This window comes from Etheostoma spectabile, chromosome 5 (assembly GCF_008692095.1).
Source record: "Etheostoma spectabile isolate EspeVRDwgs_2016 chromosome 5, UIUC_Espe_1.0, whole genome shotgun sequence".
NCBI classification, from domain to species: Eukaryota; Metazoa; Chordata; class Actinopteri; order Perciformes; family Percidae; genus Etheostoma; species Etheostoma spectabile.
Window position 1 is genome coordinate 15,497,346 of NC_045737.1, and position 14,482 is coordinate 15,511,827.

At 38.3% G+C, this 14,482-nt stretch overlaps 1 long non-coding RNA gene across 1 annotated transcript in view; it reads left to right on the forward strand.

The window, feature by feature from the left end:
- LOC116690262 (uncharacterized) overlaps nt 1–11,497 on the forward strand; it is a 22,264-nt gene extending 10,767 nt beyond the window's left edge. The window contains exons 3-5 of the long non-coding RNA XR_004332217.1: nt 1,667–1,675; nt 3,486–3,489; nt 11,413–11,497. This is a non-coding gene — a long non-coding RNA (uncharacterized LOC116690262). The remainder of the gene's footprint in view (nt 1–1,666; nt 1,676–3,485; nt 3,490–11,412) is intronic.
- The last annotated feature ends 2,985 nt before the right edge of the window (nt 11,498–14,482 follow it).

Here is a 14,482-nt window from a genome sequence, read left to right on the forward strand (position 1 = left end):
GGGCATTCCAGGACTGAACAACCCTGCCAAGTCGAATCTGACTCACTTGACATGCCAAGTTGGAGACTCAAAATTTGGTTAAATTATCCTGGATGTCGAGTAGCTCTTTATCCAGCAGGTGAACCAGGGCCTGTTTTAGTGGATAGTTCACCCGAAATTTGACCTCTGGCCAAATTCTTTCCACACTAAGGTTCTGTTTGAACCTAATAAAAACATTAAGACTGATTGGAAAGATTCCAATTCCCCAGAAGCCTGGTTCTCTAACCCTATACAGATATACAAAATATTCGTATAGTGATGGAGTCTAATCGCCAAAGACTATGTACATTTTTATTGAGCTGTACAATAAACCTTATTTACATATCTGCAAACATGTCACTTCTGATTGGGATCAATGAACTTCAGCTCAATTCCCTGGCACATCATATAGTGGAGATTACACAGTAGTACACAGTATTAATTATAATTCCTATCTAATAAGACGGTGTAAACTAACATTAACCTTACACGGTGAGCACGGCACTCTGTGACAGTATTACATCAGAGACAATCAGTGCAACAGGGTGATCACACTGATTTTAAGTGTTTTCAACCTTTGAAATGTTTGCCATACACCAATTATGTAGCCTATTATTGTGGGTTTAACTTTACTTAATAGGCTACTTAGTTAACATAACCATGGTGGGTACTTTCTTTCCTTGTCTTGTGAGCACTTACCTTGTCTATCAATGACATGATTGCTCTTTCCAGTTCTGCGTCTGACACATGTCTTTTTTGTCTGAGCTGGTGTTGAACACAGAATCTTCTGACAGACATTTCAAAACATCTCGGAAATCTCGGCATGCGTTCTACCATCTTCAAAAAGCTGGCGAATTAAGTCGAAATAATCATCCAGTCACTACCTTTTGTCTTGAACTCTTGTTTGTTTGGCGGATTCTGATCCTAGTTAAGATCACATCCGGGTCATGTATCTTGCATCAAATAAAAATAAAAAATTGAATGAATGAAACGCCTATACATTTAAGCACCATAATGTTATATCACTTTATTGCTTTAAATATAATGCGTAACTGGAAAACAACTGATATTTTCTCTGTGGTCATGTCTTCCGGCTTCAGAGTAACTCTCTTACTTCCACAAAAAAGTTCCTTTTTGTTGCTAGTTGCTACCTGTTACAACATAAGCTTTTCTTGGACGTCGGTGTCGTCGTCCCACGGGTTAAGGTCGAATCCGGGTCATGCATCTTACGTCAAGTAAAAGTAGAAACATTGGATGAGATGGGGTGAATTGCTCGTTATCTGTTTTTCCATTTTTCATTTGAGCACAAAATTGTGTATGGGAAAAAGTTGTTATCCGTTTTTTCCTTTTGGTTTTAGAAAACAAAATTGAAGAAACAAGCCATTTTGTTTGAGTTTTGGTTTTATTTTGAAAAACAAATGGTACACGGATTTACACAGACCTAATTGTTTGTTCACCGACTAAAAGGAACTTCTTTCAAAGAGACAAACGATTTACACTGAACGCTAGCCACCTTGACAGTAGAACGTGAATTGATTGCTACCCACTTTTTTCTTAGTTATGTTCATGGTTATATTACGTATGATAAAAGCCCGTAAGTGCAAACTCTCTTTGAAAGAAACTGTTTTTACATGGAAGTCAATGAGAGACTTTTGGGGTGATTTTTAACCTGACTGAAATCGCCCCAAAGGGGTGGGGCCATTTGAAGCACAACTTTAGTCTGATTGGACATTTAGTGGCAGATCAGACATCTAGATCAGAACAGATATAATTGGTTAGAAAAAATATCGCCCTAATGAACACACCGCCCCTGCAATGAGTTGGACACCAACCGTCCTTGCACTCCCCATGTACATACGTGCAGGATTCAATATTAGCACCATTTTCCAGCCAAATGCTAGTAAAATATGCAAGTGGTGGGTAGATTTGCTTGACTCACCAGCCAAAAAAAGAATTGATTTGTCTCTAAAGAATTGATTTGGCCATACCTATCCTTTAGCATACATGAGGCAGCTCATTGTTCCCACAGGAAAGGTAATTGCTGTCCCGGCCTTTGGGAGCCGCCCCTGCTGGGCCAGACTTGATTGGAAGAAAGAATGTGTATTCAGGTAGTTTGAAAATAACACTGACTTGGATCCTGTGGCCGGGTGTGTTTCATTTGACCAATAAGGAGAGTTTTCACTTGAGGAACCACCTTCTACTCCAAGGAATAAATGTGTGGGATTTAGAAATTTTCAGGACTGATCTCATGTGACTCCATCAGGGACAAGTATGGATCAAGTCCGCTGTCAGCTGCAGTGTTAGGTTTTGTGTTTTATCGTCTTTGTCATATCATCTTCATCATGTTGTTTCATTAAACTTTTTGTTAATTCTCTATTGAAACTCTAGCATCTCTCCTTCCTCATCAAATCAAAGAACACGTGTCGAAAAACAGTCGGTGACACCGGACGTGATTTTTGTTTTTTTTTAGGACGAAAAGGAGAAAAGACAAGTTCAAAAGACTGGATCATGGTGAGCTGCTGAATTTTCACGTTGGCCTGTTTGATCAAAACACTGCATAGCTTAGGAAATGTTGTAGATGTGAAAACGTGTCATGTGAAAATTCAGCAGCATCAACTCGTAAGTCTGTTAAAATCTGAAAAGTAATTTAAAAGTAATGCCCAATTGAAGCAGAGTTGGAGATGATAAGTCAAAGAAATTGTTTTTGATTTTATGTGCTGGTACTATATTTTTAAAGCTTAAAAGCCTGAAAGTGGGTCCATGGCTGACCGGGACATGAGACCCGAGGGATTGCGTTTGTGTTGCGTGCACTGAATTAGAAGTCCCTTTGAATTAGAAAAGGGATGGCAACAGGGTATAAGTCTCTGTGAGGAGCTAATACAAGAAATAAGTCTTTTTTTAAAGCCAGTTTAACAGGCTGTGGTAGTTGGGAGCTAGATCAACCGGCATTGCGGTGACAACGGGTGCTGCATCCCAGTCTAATGCTTCACATTTCTTGTTTTGTTGCCTAATTTTTTTTTGGGAATGCTTTTGAGGACACAAAAGCAGAATGCCGTTTTGTTGTTTTTGAAGTGGAGTGTAATAAAAACTGCAACGGAAAGTTTGAACCTACAGGAATTTAACACTGTTTTGTGTACTTTAAAAAAAACACTGCAATAGAGGGTTTGATTCTGAGTCAATGAGACGGAGAATTGAGGTCACATAAGATGACCATACTCTAGAAATAGGAAATAATTTAAAAGGTAGGCTATAGTCGAATTGTGTACGAAGATACACTTAGGAATTGTACAGAGGCCTAATGTAAATAAATTTTTGTGGTGGTGGAATTTGTGTGTGTTTTGCACTAAACTGTAGCTGTGTGTAAATAGGATTGGCTGTGTTACTGGGAGCTTGCGGAAGGCGGCTCCAGCAGTGTCATATTATGTAAAGAAAATTGATTTGTTGAGTTGGGAGCGAGCAAGCTCAAGCAATGTGGTTTTAAACAGGAAAAAGCATTCATTGACGCCTATTCTGTAGTAACTGGAAAATATGGGGAGGATTTTTTAACTGACAAAACTTACCAGAGAGTTCTGGTTGAAAAGAAAACATTCACTACTTGTGAGTGTCTGCCTGAAAACGGTACAAGCTTGGCTCCTTAAGAAGAGAACAAAGTTGGAAACAAACAGAACTTTGAGTTTTACTCTGTGGCAAAAGGGCTGGGAAAACATTTTGTAACAATCACGTTTTTGATATTGCATAGTGGAGAAAAAAGTGCCTGTCCCTGTGTGGCAGAACGGACAGTGGCTCCATCTGGGAGAATGCAATTTCTGAAATGATTGCGGTGTGAATGCTGTAGCCTATGAAAGATGTAAAACGTTTTAAAATGTGATTGGAGTGTCTCCGAAAATGCATGAATGAGCAGCTAGCAATTGAAAATGTATGAGAATTTGTCAACTTTGAACATTAAGTCCATCAGTTTAGTAGTGAGGCAAAAATGCCTGCTAAATGTTGAACAAGTGAAATAATTGGTTTTATTTGATTACATCTTCTATTTCATGTTTAGTGATTGGGAATACCTTAATTTTAGTCACGTTCCACCTTAAATCCATTTTCCTGTTCCCTGGTTAAGGGTCAATTCATTCTTTCAATAATACAACTCACTTTTAGGGGGCCCCTGTGCTAATGAGGGAGTTGTAGGAGAATGTGTTTTTCACACCTCATTTCACACAATAAATGCAGACAGCAGAGGCTATGCAAATCAACTCAGTTTTGTGAGTGAATGCTCGTTGAATCGTGGTAATCTCTAGAATTGTGTGATGTGCTCTTATGTTGTTAATTGAGATTTACACATTGTATTTTGGATTCATCTGTGTTTTCTTTTTCCTTTCATTCCTTTTGGTTTGTTGCTTTGAGATTGTGTCTGTGTGATTTCATAAAGCCCATTGCAAGTCAAAGCATTCCAGTAAGTCAGCTGAAGTGGGGGAGAAATAACACTAGAAAACTGTACCAGAAATGAATTAAAGCTTATTAGGGTTTTATCATTTGTGCGCAATGTGACTCAAGATCTTTGTTTTTTGACTTGAAATGATAAATAAGAGGTTTCCACAATTTTTTGAGTTCATTGCATTTTTATTTCTGATCTTGCTGTAGTCATATTCCATGATTTTTGTTTGGTTGGGTTTCATTCTTTTTCATTTCTTTCACTTGAACTTTTGATTTTCAAACAATCCTTTGTTGCTACTTGAGATATCTGATCATTTGACTACAAACTTATATGAAAAAGTAAAGATACATATTTTTAGTCAAGGCAGTAGCCTTTCCACTGACGTTTCTTTTTTGGTTTGCTGAGTTTTATTTTGTCTCCCTAGTTTGTAAAAAAAAAAAAAAAAAAAAAAAAAAAAAAAAAAGTTGAAGATTTGTGGAACTTCTTTGCTGGCCACACAGAATGTTATGACAAATCTTCTCAGAGTGTTGGATGTGGCACACAGTGAGATGCGACTGAAATAGACATTGATTTGCTACAAAAATAGCAATTTTGTGAAGTAAAGGATTGATCACGCAGACACCGGACACTGATGCCAGCTACACGCTGTGCTCTCACATATAGCCTAACACTATTTCCCCAGATTTTCTGCCATTAAGAGAGTTAGATTTCAAACCATCTGACTGCATTACAGAGTTGAGTTTAGGTATTAAATATGTTGATCTGCCATTCTTTGATTTTTTTTAGATTTATTTTTCCTTCCTAGATTCTTTTATTGGTTCTCCATCCTGTTGAATGATGTAAGTTCCCATAGTTTTTTACCTGGTTAACGACTTTTAATATCTTCTGATTTAATTAAGTGTGTTTGTTTTGGTTTCAATTGTTAGTCATTGATCACTGTGAGTAAAATCTGCCACAGAAGGGACAGTTTAACATTTTATTTCCAAAACAAGGAGTCAGATGAGGTCAGAAAAAAATGTGTTTCTTGTTTTGTTTATTTCTTTAAACTTTGCAGCTAATGTTTACATTTTTGGTTATATTTTTATGTTTATGTAATGAGATTGTTTTCAGTAACATGTATAGTATTTTCACACCAAAGGTGTAAAAAGGGAGGGACTGTTGAGTTTAAAAAAGTTAAAAACAACGTTTTGAAAACAATGTATTTCTGTTTATGGATGCTGCAGCCAGGTTAGGAAAATATGAGCTAAAATAATAATTTTACATCCTTAAATCTCATGTTTTTAGCTAGTTACCGGCACTTTGTGGAGTTCCATTCGCCGCTGACGGGGGCGGGACTTAAATGTGTTCCCTCTCTATGGTAGGATGGAAGTGGGCCACAGTGGGATGTGAATGGCCTGTGTTCATATGAAAGACACACAAGTGGTCTAATGATGTGATTTCTCTTCTCTTTATGGGCCAATAAAAAAAAAAGAAAGAAAGAAAGAAAATGTTTTCAACGTAGTGCAGCCCATTCAGACTACACAAATAGACCGGCCCACTGGGAAATCTCCTGGTGCTCCCAATGGCCAATCCATGCTAGCACTTATGTAGTCCGATGAAGTCATTCATGATGTGACTAATCAGTATGTGCTGCTAGAGTGCTAAAAGAGGCCGCTGAGTTTATATTACTGTCTAATGCAGAACATATATATTTTATGTCTAATTTGATACAATGTAGGTCTTGTTACTAGCAACTTAAAATGATTATCTCTAATAATTCCCTGTTGGTTTATTGCCACATGTAGCACATTGTCATTCATTCATTCATTCATTCCATAAATATTGATTATAGAACTTAATTGAACTGCCTATACATACTACTAGCTGGCGGGAAAGAACAACAGTCTCCTAGCAATGAAACATAGTTAGATAATCATCTTGCCAGGATGTCGCCAGTTTTACTTTACGAAAGTTAGTGTTCTGAGGTGAAAAAGACATGCCAGATAGTAATAGATGTAATTGGATGCACTAACCACTAACTAATCAGACATGCACACACACTGTACAGAATGCAATGTTTTACAAACCCTCCCGCAAAATCAGGCGTTTTGGGCCCCAACAATCTCAAAAAGGCAGCAAAATCCTGGAGGGACTGGTTATAACAAGACAGATAAGAACAGGCATTGCAACAATTATGCAGACGGCTACGATTGAGTGGCACACATGCATTGTTCAAATCATACGCTTTATTAGTCTTTCTACATGGGTTTAGTTAATGATCGGGATATCATTTATAAAATTACATTTTAGCGTAGGCAGTGTGATGAAGACTTCATCACACTGCGGAACAGATTAGCAAACGTGAGTGGGTAGCTAGCTTTTAACACACACCTTTGATCATGAAGATATTCCTGTTTTTCACTTCCCATATGACAGCGCTGTTAACCCATCCACTCTTGAAAAAAGATAGCAATCAATACTTTTGTAGTCTTTTATTTTTTCTATGGTGTAAGCTGATGGATTCTCTATAAAATAGATGTAAATATCTCCAGTCTGGTAGAGACTTTGCTTCAAAGCAATGAAAACATGAGCGGGTGATGGGTACTGATCTCAAGTTCCGAGTATGTTAATCTTTTCATGATATCTAATTTTAATATTTAGTGACATATGGCCTAAATAGTTGATTGATTTAGACCTAGTTTTGGAAATCTGCAAGGCTGCAATTCCTCTGGCTTGCCATTTTCTTAGCGTTTCTTGCCCGACAGGTATCCATGGTGATCACGTGACTGCAAAGTATGAATTGAGCAGTAGCCTATATCAGCATAATTTCCAGTCAAAAGTATAATTCAGTGAGCTAATCCATACTGGGGCATTGTGCTGGGCAACTGAGCTAAAATGTTACATTTAGATAAGAGGTTGGATGGATAGACAAGGTGAACCTGTAAGCTCTACAGAGAGAGCTGGAGAAGAGTGAACTTGATAAAAGCGTGGTGAATGTCAAGAAGGCAGAAGTGTCAGTTGGTATTGGTTGAGCTAGACCCAGATGTCTCTTCCAGTCAGGATCCAGGGCTTTAGTCCCGCTGTGCATTTATCCCACTACTCTTCAGCCCCCATCCCCACAGAGTCACTTTGCGTAATAAGATGTTTTGGTCACATGAAGTGTTGGTTCAGGAGTGATCTAATCAGAGTAGTTTATTAGGTCAAATACATGGGAAATTCGAAATGTAACGATCTTGTACAAGAGCAGAACCATAAATAAAGCCATGAACACCCTGACAGACAGTCAACGTCCTTTTATTAAAGGAAAATTCCAGTCGATTTCAACACGTAGCTCTGTTGTTTGTCAGTAGCAAGAAAAACGAAATCAATCGGTACTGCTTACACCGTGTTGTCCTCCTGCTAGAGTTAGCACCCTACAGGCTTAAACAGGACAAGTTGGAAATAGGCTTTTAGCCTCTTAACATGTTCAAAATGTCCTTACAAGTGCCTAACTATGTGCAGTGATTCCTTCCCAGGGAACACAGTGAATCTGACTGCAGTAGATGTGACAGAAAGGCATTCAAATTGTGTTTATTTTCTGTTTTCTGGTGAGGTCCACACTAGTCAATTGTCGAACTCTTACAATCCAATATTCAAAAATGTATTTTTTCCACACAGACTAACGATTTGCCATTGTTGTGTCCTTACTAATGACTATGTAGAAACAGGTTGAACCTGACACCACAGTGGAGCCAGCAGAGCTACAAGAGTTCAAGAGCTATTGAGCGTGCTCATAGGTAACTAAGCAACGGTGGGCCCTTGAACTTTTGACCTGCTGCAGCCGGCCGCTCTGCTGGCTCCACTGTGTTTAAGAACCCACAGATGTACATTATCTAACCACAGTCATGTACACATATTAAATACATTTATTTAAATTTCATTTATATTGTCAAATGATAGAACTTATTTCAGGACACAACAATATCAAGTAGGTCTAGACCACTCTACAATTTACAGAGACCCAACAATTTCCCCAATAGCGTGCATTTTGAGCAATAGAAAAGAAGTCATCAGGCATCAGTAAAATAACTTTTCTGAAAAAATAAAATATTGTTGTCTAGCAGAGTATCACTTCGAAGAACCACAAAGGCAAACAGATGGCATGTAGACGGCATATTAATTCTCATTTCAGACTACGTCTGCCTTTAAAATTAGAAACTACAGTATCGTGTTCCCAGTCATGGAAGGTGTCTTGCGTTTATACCAACATCATTTTCTTTCTGCAAAAATTCAACTTTACCCAAAAGTTTAAGGTCTTGGAAAACTTTGGTCTGTGAATGTATCTGTAGAGAACATTATTTTTACTTATCTGCTGCTTTTTTTGAAATGATGATTTTAAAAAAGTAATTCATATGAAATATGACATCTGTGTTTCTATATTTCAATATATCACTAAATCTGAGCAAATCTTTCTTGGTGTGATATGTGAAGTGTTATTTGGGTTCAACACTGAACTTAACCTTTTACAACTGCATGTCACAGTCTGCCTTTCTGCGGCTTTCTTTCAGTTAAATTTATACAGCCTGGAGTCACTGTCGCTGCCTGAGAACTCAGATAACAAACACCCAGGGACTCTAAGCTGTGTCTCAGCTATAAAATCCTCCAGCAAGGACAAGTCGCTTGTCCCCAGAATCTAGACTTTTAAAATGTAAAAGGTGAATGTGACCTTGCCATCCCGTGGAACATGGAATATGGAACAATGTGCTTAACTGTCATCTTCTGAAATGCTCTCACTTCTGATTCTTTCTTTTTTTTCAAACGACACTGTTGCATAATTTTGTTTTTCTTATGCAACCAGCTTTTTTTGTGTGCATGTGCACATCTAATTCGAGCTGCAACTTCAGTCAGTCAATTTTATTTGTCCCATGAAATCAGTGAAATATAATCCCATCAGCTCCTTTATGATGATATTGATGAATAGTCATCGTTTGAGGATAAAAGGTGAGAGTAGATATCAGAGAAGATTCAGTTGGGCCTAGGTGCCACTTGTGAAATAAATGGACTGTATCCTTATACTGTACATAGATAGCTATTTGAGAGCCATTGTAACTTAGAGACACAAATAGCTCTTATTAATTAATCTAATTAATTATATTGATATTTCCATTACAAAAGGTTTCCAGCAGCTCCTGACTCCCGATACATAAGATGTAAAATTCCTTGCGTTGCAGCTGGGCAGCAATTAAATCCAAGTACTGGCGTCACTACTTCACAACCTTCGCTGTTCTAGTTTGGCTTCAAACAAAAAATGAGGCGGAGATGCAGAAATAACAGCTGCACTGCAAACATCCTGTGAGCTAGTAGTACGTTCCTTCTGCTCTCAAAGAGGCCTACAATATTAATTATATCAACCATAGCATCAAGTTATTTAAAGTGCTCATATTGTGCACATTTTCAGGTTCATAATTGTATTTAGAGGTTATGTGAGAATAGGTTTACATGATTTGATTAAAGAAAATACATATTTTTGTTGTACTGCACATTGCTGCAGATCCTTTTTTCACCCTGTGTGTTGAGCAGGGCCTTAAATAAAAACCCAACCACCTGCCAAATGTGGGTGATCAATGAGAATTGAGTTATTTCGATGCGTAACTATCGGTAAGCAGTGCACGCAGTTGCTTACTGGCCTGGACCAATCAGGGGCACGCATCACTGGAAGACATTGATTGAAAGCCGAGGGCCCCCTGTCGCATTTGCATTACTCGCGACAATCTCAGCAGTCCCTCGTGCAGCCGCTGACCAAGCGGGAGTGAGAACAGGTCAAATTAATTTCCTTGCTTCTGATATGAATGACACTTATGCACAATTTTGTTTTTCTTAGGCATGTATTTTGAGCTGCAACTTCAATCAATCAATTTTATTTGTCACATAACATCAGTGAAATTCTATTCTCATCAGCTCTTTTATGATGACATTGATGAATAATGATCGTTTGGGGATAAAAGGTGAGAGTAGATATCAGAGAAGAGGGGGTGCTTCTGTTGGGCCTAGGTGCCACATGTGAAATAAATGGACTGTTCTTATATACAGATAGCTATTTGAGAGCTCTTGTGTCATCGATATACAAATAGCTCTTAGTAATTGGTGTTCTGATTTTTATACTGATATTTTCATTTCAAAAGGTTTCTAGCAGCTCCTGACTCCTTATAAATGAGATGTAAAGTTCCTTGGGTTGCAGCTGGGCAGCAATTAAATCGAAGCGCTGGCGTCACTACTTCACACCTTGCTGTTCTAGTTTGGCTTCAAACAAAAAATGATGCTGAGATGCAGGAATAGCAGATGTACTTCAAACATCCTGTGAGCTAGTAGCACGTTCCTTCTGCTCTCAAAGAGGCCTACAGTATTAATTATATCAACCATAGCATTAAATTATTTAAAGCGCTCATATTATGCTTGTTGTCAAGTTCATAAATGTAATTAGAGGTTGTATGAGAATAGGTTTACATAGTTTGATTAAAAAAGACATATTTTTGTTGTACTGCACATTGCTGCAGATCCTCTTTTCACCCTGTAACACTGTTAGTCTACCTGCCACATTGGCAGGCAAATTCATTTTTGTGTTTCTGATATGAAGAAAAGACGTGTGTGACTCAAACATCTCACGTTTACCAACAAAACGTACGGCGAAAGACAAAACATTTTAGACCGTCCTGCCAACCTCTATACATTTTAACATCAATTTACTCTGTAACTTTTTTTTTTTTTTTTTACTATAAAGTCACTAAAAGTTGCTGCTTTTTCAATCCTGTCGGCCTGTGCAGCGGGCGGGGCTGCTGCTTCGTTACCCCAACAACTGACGCGCGCACACACACAATCGCAGACGGTGGATGCAGGAAAAAACGCAGATGGGATGTACAGGATGACCCAAATTGAGGACAGCTACATTATTGTAGGTGCAATAAGTTAACATCCAATAAGTATTTTATCAAACTGTATGAATGTGTGCAATATAGTTGGTTGTAAGAAACCCATAATTCTGATATTAAAAACTTTGAAAATGGGTCAAATTTAACCCAAGAACAACACAAGGGTTAAAGTATCTTCTCTTTTCATTGCCAATTCTCAGGTGCTGAGGAAAGTGCATGGCATAGATGTCATTGCAGTGATCTAATACAGGTACATAAAAGCATACATAAAAGCATTGTTCATTATGTGTATATAGCCTAAATCTTTTTAACGTACTAAAATGTGTGCACAGATGCAAAAAATATGACTTGAACACAATGCAAATCCCTTTTGGCATATGGGTTTGTGGCAGGAAATATTTCTGGCAAATGGTGACGACAAAGTTTGGGGGAATCAACTCTCATGTGATTGTAGTCTTTTCAAGCTTGAAAGCACTCTCAAGCTTTTTAAGGAGGAATCCCAAAAGAAGCCCCGACGTACTAGAAAAAACGTTGTCAGACTTATAATTCAGATTTGAAAGAATTATGTTTGTAACATTCTTTATTTTTCTTATTAAAACACAATAATACCACAATACAACACGCTGTGTTTTTTGTGATTTTTCTCAAAGAGACCAAGAAAAACACACATCCAGTATACTGATGAGTGCATAGGATACGCAGTAGTTAAGATGGCGGTTAAGCCTGCTAACACGACTGTTTAGTCGGATTTGATAAATGGAAGTCATTCAAGAGCAGGGCTGATGATCATGGTACTGCAGTTCCCAAAACATATGACAGTGTAGAGGACACCTGACCCCAAAAATCCACCACAATGCTGCATTCCCAAAACATATGCATGAAAGAGCTTGTAGCTATTTTTGACTCAATTCCATTAACATTGTCCTGCTGCCAGAAATAATTACTAGAGAACAATATGTGTATTAAATCGAAAATAATCCCCAACAAATTTCCTTCTGTTTGATCAATGTTTTCTAAAAGCTATATTGCACAGACATTTAAATTACTGAGCCTTTAAAAAAATAATAATACATATGTTAAAGAATGCATGGTGGTGGCTGGAAGTTGGGCAAACATCTAGTCAGTCTGTGAAGAATTAACAGAAAAAACATAATGTAACAAATATGTTAGAGTGTAAATAAAGAAAAAGAAAGATGAAGAAGATTTACCTCCAGCATAAATTCTTTGAGGAAGACCTGATTTAATAAATGCTCTCTTCCTAAATAAAATCGGCTGGTGGATGTGTTCACGTTCTTGCTTAACCAGTCAGAATCGTACACAAATTGCAAGGGCCAGTCACAGAGTCACAACCCTGCTTTAAAAAATCTGTTGCTCCCTGTGCTATTCAGCTGTCGTTGCAGGCAAAGAGTGCAACCCTCCACCTCCCCTTCCACCTCCAGTCATCTACTCCAGCTGACCGGTCCGGAGCCTCCTTTGGTCTGGTCTTCGGGCTCCTTCGTCACCACCACTGGTGTCTACATTCCATACAGTATATACAAAAGATTTGCATAGCGATGAAGTCTAATCGCAACATGTCCCTCCTGATTGAAAGGGGTTGGAGCTCAGGTGTCCAAATGCATGCGAGAGCAGATGTTCATGGAACCAAAATATGTGATGAACCTGAGCAGAGAACAGCCGTTGAAGTGGTGAAAGACCCAGTTGGTATTGGCTGAATTCTACCCAGATGTCTGATGCCAATCCGGAGCCTGTGGATTTATCCCACTATCCTTCAACACCCATCCCCACAGAGTTACTTTGCTTAACATAATGGTTTTGGTCATATATAGCAAAGTCAAAGGTGGGCTACACAGAGTAGTTCAATAGGACACATTTTGGAATTCCAAATGTGGACTTGTATAAGAGCAGAACAAAAAAAAAAGCCATGAACATCCTAAAAGACAGTCGTCATCCTTTATTCACTTAGTTTCAGACACAGAACAGTTTGGTTTATAATTTGAATTTTAAACCTTCTAGCACCTACACCCCACCCACATACTCAGTTTTGTTCACAAACATGTCACATTAAAGAAGAAATAAATGCTCTAAATCAGGGGTCAGCAACCTTCGGCACCGCCAATAGTGACACGTGGCGGCTCAACCAATGGCGCACTAGCAAGTGTACTAGAAAGTCTTTTAGAAATGTTCTAATTTGCATAGCAAATGACCTCTTTCACAGTCATTAACAGGATCCCAGCCTTATTAACTGTAGTTTGATTGACCTTTTCCCCATCGGCTTTCTGCGAACACAAGCCCTACTCTGCTTCTTGAAAAGAAATACATGGTACGGCACACTGATTAACAAGAAAGAAATAGTAGCTACTATTATGTGTTATGCTACACACTATTTGACACTGTCAATGATGGGATTTTGTAATGCTTTACAATCATATACAAGACAATAGTGTTCTTGCAACATTGAATAGAATAGAATAGAATAGATCTGTATTGTCCACCACAGAGGAAATTTTTCTTTGGCTCACCAGACCTACAAGACACATAAACAGATAACATCTCAAACATAGCAAGGAGGGTATAAAAAGATTAAATAAAAATATATAAAAAAAAAAAAATGCTTATGCTTAAATTCATTCAATAGCAGCTCAGTTTGATTGTCACTAGATTTGGTTGAGAATACTGATGGCATTTAGAAGAAAAGATTTTTTTAAAACACTTTTTGCCAGAGGCACTGTGAAGCACCTCCGAGACTTCAGGAGCTCACAAAGGCTGGAAAGAGGGTGTGTATCTGCAGGGATTTTCCTGGCTTTCTTCCTCATTCTGTCAGTGTATAATTGGGTCAAAAGTTGTTGGGGGTTTCCCACTATTTTTCTAGCCAGTGACGCTATCCTGTCAAGCTTCTTTTTGAGTTTGCAGCTTAAGTGGCCAAACCAAGCAGAAAGGTGAAAGGTTAAAACACTTTCAGTGTGTGTGGCATATACTAGCTCAGTACTCTCGGACAGCTCAGTCTTCTGAGGAGACTGAGTCGTTGTGAGCTTTTCTTAACCCTTGTGTTGCCTTCCCCTTCGGGACCCTCTCGTATCCCTCGGGTCAAATCGACCCGTGACTTATTTGGTGTTTTAAAAAACAATTCTGAAATAAAATTTTACTTCATGTTCTATAA